A 7,496-nucleotide genomic window follows, 5' to 3' on the forward strand; every position below is an offset into this window, starting at 1 on the left:
TGAAAGATGATACAACAAGATAAAGGAAGTATTGTTGCTTATATACATTAACTTTACTGTAGCACATATTTGAGATTGTGGCCCACTGCAATTCCTCCTCACTGAGGGTGGCCTAGGTAAGATGAAAGTCTGAATGCCAAGGAATGTAGGGGCATCTTGTCCTGGCCTCTGAACTCATAACATGTAGGTGACTATGTCTGTTCTATAATTGCTGAGGACTTGAAAGAAAACAATGATCTCTGCATTAAAACCCTGTTTGAATTATAACAGTTCTGTCCATAGCCCCTTAGACCTCTGCTTTTTCCTCTGTTGACCTAATTCCTAACATTCAGGCAAACTCAAAGTTAAATGAGCTGAGAACCATGAGAGAAAATATATGTCTAGAAATTAACCCCTGACTCATCCTTTTTTTCCACACTGCCACAAGACACCTGTGTATTAAGACAGCTCTGCCAATCTGGACTGCTCTGCCCTATTTATAACAAGGGATTCTTCAGGACTGGTGCATTTTGATCAATAAGAGGGCCGGGGAGATAGCTCAGTGGCGTTAGTGCCTGCTTGGAAAGCACAAGGTCCTGAGTTTGATCCCTGGTACTGAAAAAAATGAGTGTACCATGTAGAGCAGCAAATATTTATAGAAAATGTACTAGGAAAACATTCTATTTCAAGAGCTGGCCAAATAGCTCAGTGGATTAAAGCACCTACAAGCAGGCGCAGGGGATGAGGGTTCCATCCCTGGGCCTACTGTGCTGCCCCTGCCCCTGGGGTGCACTGAGATGGCAATTGAGAGTGGGAGTGTGGCGCGTGCCTGTAATTCCAGCTCTTGGGAGGTTGTAAACAGGTGGATCACTGTGAATCCAATCTAGTAGTGAGACCCTGAACACCCTGTAGACCCTTCCCTAAAACACACACGAAAGAAAGAAAGAAAGAAAGAAAGAAAGAAAGAAAGAAAGAAAGAAAGAAAACATTCCATTTCAGACACCAGAGATAGGAAGGGTGGTGCTGATATCCTCTGTGCTTTTGACCTCATGGAGTTGACATTTTATCGGGAAGAGACTGGCAGTATGAAAATAGTCAGTAATAGATTCTCAATTAGTGATTGACGCTATGTAGAGAAACAAATACAGGGAGGCGAGAGTACCTACCCAGGCGTCTATTTCAGAGACCACGATTCCCAGAGGCCTCTTTGCTGAGGCAACATTGAAGTCAAGATGTAGAAGCCAAGAAGAGCAATGGGGTTTCACAGCGCCAGGAATAAGGAGCTGCAGTGCGGGGCCCTTGAGTGCACTGAAGCTCAGCATGTTTAAGCACCAAAAAGTAACAAGAAGAGGTGTTGTGTTTAGCCATCATTTGGTTTTTCATAGCCAGACTTCTCATCTTCTATAAATTCACATTCTCCCTAATCGGATTAGCGTCTATGTTATACACAGATTGCAGAACCTGCATCATACTGTCCTGGTAGCTGAGGATTTCTTAGCTCTTCCCAGACTCAGTGTTCCTGAGTGCATACTGGCCTGAAGTTGGAGGATGTGACCCTGGCTGACTCTCAGTGGTGGGAAAAGCTCCACTGAGAGAGCTTCATGGTGACCCCATGGCTGCTGTTCCACCTTTGACAAAATATCATTCCTGTGTTCCATTATTTTGTGGTTGGTCTCTAATATTCTAGAGCATGCAATTTCCAAGAGTTTTCTATGTAACAGTACTCATGGACTTGGTCTCTACTACCCTGTGGTCCTTCTATTCACCTTGAGCTCAAGGCCTCTACATCTTAACATCTCGGATATAGTGATGGAAGGTATTAGTCTCCTAATGGAACTTTGATGATAAAGTACTTGTCTGTGAGCTGCACAGGTCCCTGAAGAAGTTGACATCTCTCTGTGGCACAAAAGAGAACTGAGGCCAGCAAAAGGGTTTGCACATGTTATCTAACTTAAAAATAGGTTTTAAAAAGTGAGATGAGGTCCTTTCTGGTCTATTTTTTTTTTCATTAAAATGAATTCTTCCCATAATGATAGAATCCAAATGACATTTCTTTTGGGAAAAAAATGAACTGTTTCTAGCCTTATTTGAGAACCCCATTTTGTGTTTCTCAAATGGGATAGTGTTGGGCCCTGGAATCCATGATTCTGGGAACCTGAAATTGGCCAAAGCCCACACATCCAGGCCTGCAGAGCCCCGGATGATAGTCTTTCAGGAGCACCCCGCCTCTGGGAATATCACCTCTTCTCCTGAAGACATATGCCTGGAAGGAGAGCTGACTTCACTGCTTCAGGTGCACTACACATTCCACTGGAAAAAGTAGGCACGACTACATCTGATACCTGCTTATGTGCTGACGAAGGTTTGTGCTCCCTATTTCTGCATTTTTGTCTTTTGCAAACCTGATTTACCCTGAAATGCCATAAAGCACTGGTTTTGATGTGTACTTTACTCATACAACAGTGGGTCTTTTCCACTGGGAGTTTCTTGGTGGCATTATTTCCTAAGATAGCGTCTTGGATCTTGCCTCGCTTCTGCTTGCTTGATAGCTAAAATGCAGATTATTTCCACCTCTTGTGCCTCCTCACGCACGAGTTTCTCTGCACCTATAAAATACGAGCTTGTGACGTCAGGACACTATGGCCTTTGTGAGGGTGCAAGAGCTTAAGAAATGACTCACCTAACCTGAGCAGCTGTATGGGGCGCAGAGAGGAAGACCCATTCCTCCGTTCAGGGAAACACAGAGAGAAGAGACTGGAAACGTGGCGAACTTTCTCTTCTCTCCCCCTCTTCCTGAAAGGGAGCTAGAACTCTGCCATCATTGGACACTGCTGCAGCCACATTTGGAAGTGGTATCATGAGTCTGGGGTCTGAGATCTTTGGATTTGAATTAGATCCACCACTGTGAGCTTCGCTTTTGTGATCACTAGGATCAGGCCATGTAAACTCTGCATTTGCTTATAAACCAGGTATAACTTACCTACCATCTCTTCCTTCCGCTTTTTATTTCTTCCTCTGATTGGCTTTGACAAACTTTGTCCTCCACCTTGTTTCAGGCACCAGAGGTGCAAAGGTGATTGAGATGAAGCTCAGCATACAAACAGGGAGAGGTGGGGCTAAAAACAGAAAAATTACCATATGCCCTTTGAGAGGAGTGCTTGTCCTGCGGAAGTGCTGAGGTGGCAGAAAACACTTGTGAAAGTGTTTTGAATGTTACACCATGTAGTGGCGGTGGTAGAGAAGACCTGGGGGAAGCGCAGAGATGACTGAAAATCAGGGTGCCACGACTCTGGAGTCCCATGGACAGCTGCGGGGACTTTGGGAAAAACTCTTCACTGGGAATTATTTCCACTTTCATAATAGGCTTCCAAAATTTTGAATTGCTTTTGCATAGGTTTAATTTGGTATAGAGAAATCGGAACTTTACATGCTTAGGTGTATTTATTTTATTTATAGGAATTAAATTCAATATCCTAATCAAAAAGGACTTCAGCAGTGAAGGTATTTTCACACTGTCTCCTGAAAAATTGTTCTTTCAATTTACCAAGATATAATGAGGCCACAGCTGGGCATCTTCTCCATGCTGTCTGTAGCTTCAGCATGGTTTAAAACAAAGATTCTCTCCAAGAGCTCTGCACCAAACTACCTGCCGTTCACATGTAAAGATAAGGCAGTCCCGTTGGGTGGTAGTCACACTTGTGTACACACTAGGTCCCAGTCACAGGAACTTGTGGTTTCTTGGCCTAGAGGTTTCCAAGCAGAGCTGGTTTCCTGATTCCCTCAACCCAGTGAATGAGACTGAAGGCTATCAGTGGTCAGTGCTTGGGTGCTGCCTTGGAAGATTTCCTCACTCTTCCGTCCTCCTTGGCCCACCTGAGAACTTTCTGGAACGCCTCAGTCATACATTGCCTTTCTCACAGGTCTCACCTCCTTCTGGTCAAACACCGATCTTATCTAACAGGCTTTGCCGACTCTCGGCTCTCAGCCTCACTGGGTGCTCCCGGGCCCCACAGGGAGAGAGCCAGGAAGCCCTGTGCAGTCTGGCTTTCCACCTCACTTTCTTTTCTATCCCAGACAAAGCTTTGAACTCTCCGAGCTTCCTTTTCTTTTGTCTTCAGCAGACACAGCATTACATGACTTGTCTTCTCAGAGGTGTGTTGTAAAGATCAAAATGAGATAATTTGTGGGGCCACATGTTTGAAAAATATATAAAACATTATATAAAGCCTGGCACATAAGTAGTGTTTAGTCACACCGCTTCATGATGATATCCCCCAGTGCGGACGTGTACAGAGACGTGCAGATGCACGTTGCTCCTGCCCGTCTCCGTGTAAAATGGGAACCAAGATGGAGAACACTGAGGTGTTTTTGTGAGGCAACCTGATGTCCATAAGTCCTGGTTAGGAAACTGGATTGTGTGCTGAGTGCCTCATGGCCCCCTCAGGAGACAAAATGGGGGAAATTCTTGATTACTTTTGCACTGTTGTCCTGGTCAGTGTTCATGAACCTTTTAAGAGCTTTCAGTGATACAACCAGATCTCTACAGCACCCATGGCACTGGTCCACCACAGCGGCTCAATGTTAAATCTAGATTTTCTGGTCAGGAGGTCAGCATAGAGAGTAGTGACCTCCATCTGTCAAACTTCTGATTCCTTTTGGGACACCTATCACCCCCAAATCTGGTGACCTAAGAAAGTCTATTTTCATTTTTTTTTTTAAGGAAAACCTAGACTTAGTACACTACAACACAACCAATCCACCCCTTTTCTAGTCCATGTGCTATGTGTTGCCATAACAACAGCACTACTCCACGTGCATCTGACTTAAGAATTCTTCTTTCATAATAGTTGGGATGACTTTTATTTAATATTTATTTCTCTATACTCAGAGTTATAAAGATCTGACTAGCTTACTAGGTTAATCTTTTTGAAGGTCTGGTCTGATTTACATCTGTATTCGCTACTCATAGCAGCTAGGAACTTCATTGAATGAATGAATGAATGAATGAATGAATGAATCCAAGTTGAGTGGAATGCTCGTGTCTGATTTACGTCTCTCTGCCTTGTCTCCACTTTCCTTTCCATGCTCCTTATGACAGCACAGTGCTCCTTGCAGGCCTTCTGTAAACATTTCCTTTACTAACATGAGAATAGTGTAGTTTGCTGCCTTTGCTGATGATGAGTAGCATTATTCATCTGATTATTCCCACATTAGCCAGCATTGGGAATGATCAGTTGCCCTAGCGAGCTACACTTTGGAAGAGGCTGATGATTCCCTGACCTGAGTGTTTGGGGCATGTGTCTCTGTTTTTAGCAAAGACATTGAATTATATTGTGGCCTTGAGCAATGGCAACATCATCCATTAAATGAAGGCGGAGACCATTCCCTCTCTCTTTCTTAAAGATGTTATGAAGATGAATGAGGTAATGTCTACGAGGCACCCTGGAAGAAAGGTCCTAAATGCTGAGTGTTCTGGATTTCGTCTGTGTTACCCATTGGTCTGCACTACTGTAAACAAGTTGGTGCAGTAAGAGAGCTGTAGGAGCTTTTGATTTGGAGAGACAGATCTGAGGCCCTGTTCTGGGTACTGCTAACTATCAGTTCTGTGCGGTTGGTCTTCCCTCTGCTTCCATCTCTTCTGACTACAAAACATTGCAATAACAGCACTCACTCAGAATCAAGCGTGTGTGGAAAATTAATGAATTTGTTCTTATAAAGTGCCTGGGCCCTTGGATAAAAAGCTTTGTAAAGCCACAAGGTACTATTTCAATCCCAAGTTTTTATTTCTGTTTCTTTCTTTCAAAAGGATATTCACTGAGCTTATCATTTCTCAGGATTTTTTTCTAATTACCCTTAACTCAGTCTTTTATGTACGGCTGTATACTTGTATTGAATGTCTTTGTTTCTCTCCCAAGAGGATACTGTTTGAAATTTCTGTCATTTTTCTGTTTGTTTGCTTATAGACTAATAATCCAACAAATAGTCTTTGGACAATAGTCTCAATTTGTATTATGCTTTTAGTGAGACATTATTTTTATGAGTTGAAATCCTTTTGAAATGTATTTATTACTTTATAAATGGCTCCCGTCATACACTGCACCTGTGTGACTTATATTAATTAAAATAATAATGCCAGGAGAAATGAATAGGTCATTTGTACCTTTGATTTCAATGGTGCTCCAAGTAAACTTAGTATGTAGTATTTGAGAATTGGATTGTCTATTTCAGCTGAAAAGAATATAGTGGAATAAGAATAGTTTATGTGATGCTGTGCTTAGGAGGATTCAAAATTTTACTGGATAAATGCCATTTGGATTCATATTATAAAATTTTACTTTTTTGTAAAGACAGAGTCTCACTATATAGTTCAGGCTTCCCTTGAACTAACTGCAGAGCCCAGGTTGGCTTTAGACTTGCAGCGATCCTCCTGTCTCGGCCTCTCGAGTGCTGGGATTATAGGTGTATGTATCCATACCTGGTGTTGGATATATATATATATATATATATATATATATATATATATATATATATATTACATATATAGACTTTTTGAAGGATTTTTTTTTTTTTGCTAGCTCAGGCTTCCTTAAGGACCAGTGTGGTGTGACTTGTGGAACTGGGGATTGAACCACCATCCCCTGTGCCTGACTGAGTTTGCCCAACAGATACTTTAAACAACTGAGCTAACCGGCAAGTCCTCAATATTGCCTTTTTGATATAGGGTTCCACTAAAGTTCAGACTAGCCTTGAACTCACTTTATAGCCCATATTTTTTTAAAGCAATAGTTGCAAAGAGTGTTGCAATTCATGTGCATAATATCCCTTGAGCTAAAGTATTTGGAGAGAAGTACATGGTATTTTGCTCTAAAGTTTAATTATAAGAAGTTAGATTTACTATCTATAGGAGTTTCCATAAGTGCTAAGCAATATCCAATAACTGGTATGTCCAGAATATCCTATAAGATAGTGATGGGCAGTAATAGAACTACTGCATCAGTGCAACATGAACATATATAATACATTAACATATGTTTCAATTATCCCAAGTCCTATTATATCCTTAAGCCATAATATTTAAAACTAGAAGAAGGGCAGAGGATATGGTTCAGTGGTGTAAGTGCCTACTTGGCAAGCACAAGGTCTTGAGTTCAATCTCCAGAAAGGCAAAAATCAATCAATCAGTCAAACAAACTGGGAGGGACTTTAGTGGGTTTTCTGTTGTATAGCATTTCTTTTTACAATTGAAAAAACTGAAGCTTTTTTAAAAAAAAAATCTGAGGACTTGGATGTATTGCTAGCAGACTATATAATATCTGCAACATATAAAGATACATGTATATTTTCAAGTAACAATGTTAAGGAGAGATAATGTTTCCCCTTCATGAGCTATACAACTGTATTTCATTCTAGATACATGACTTTGTGTTTAGTATCCTCTCTCAGAGTGCTTCTTGTCTTCCATAGCTTCTATTTTGATGAAAATCTTGGATGATAGAGAATATGTAGAGGTCACTTAT

The sequence above is a fragment of the Octodon degus genome, unplaced genomic scaffold (genome assembly GCF_000260255.1).
Source record: "Octodon degus isolate 3935 unplaced genomic scaffold, OctDeg1.0 scaffold00003, whole genome shotgun sequence".
Classification (NCBI taxonomy): domain Eukaryota; kingdom Metazoa; phylum Chordata; class Mammalia; order Rodentia; family Octodontidae; genus Octodon; species Octodon degus.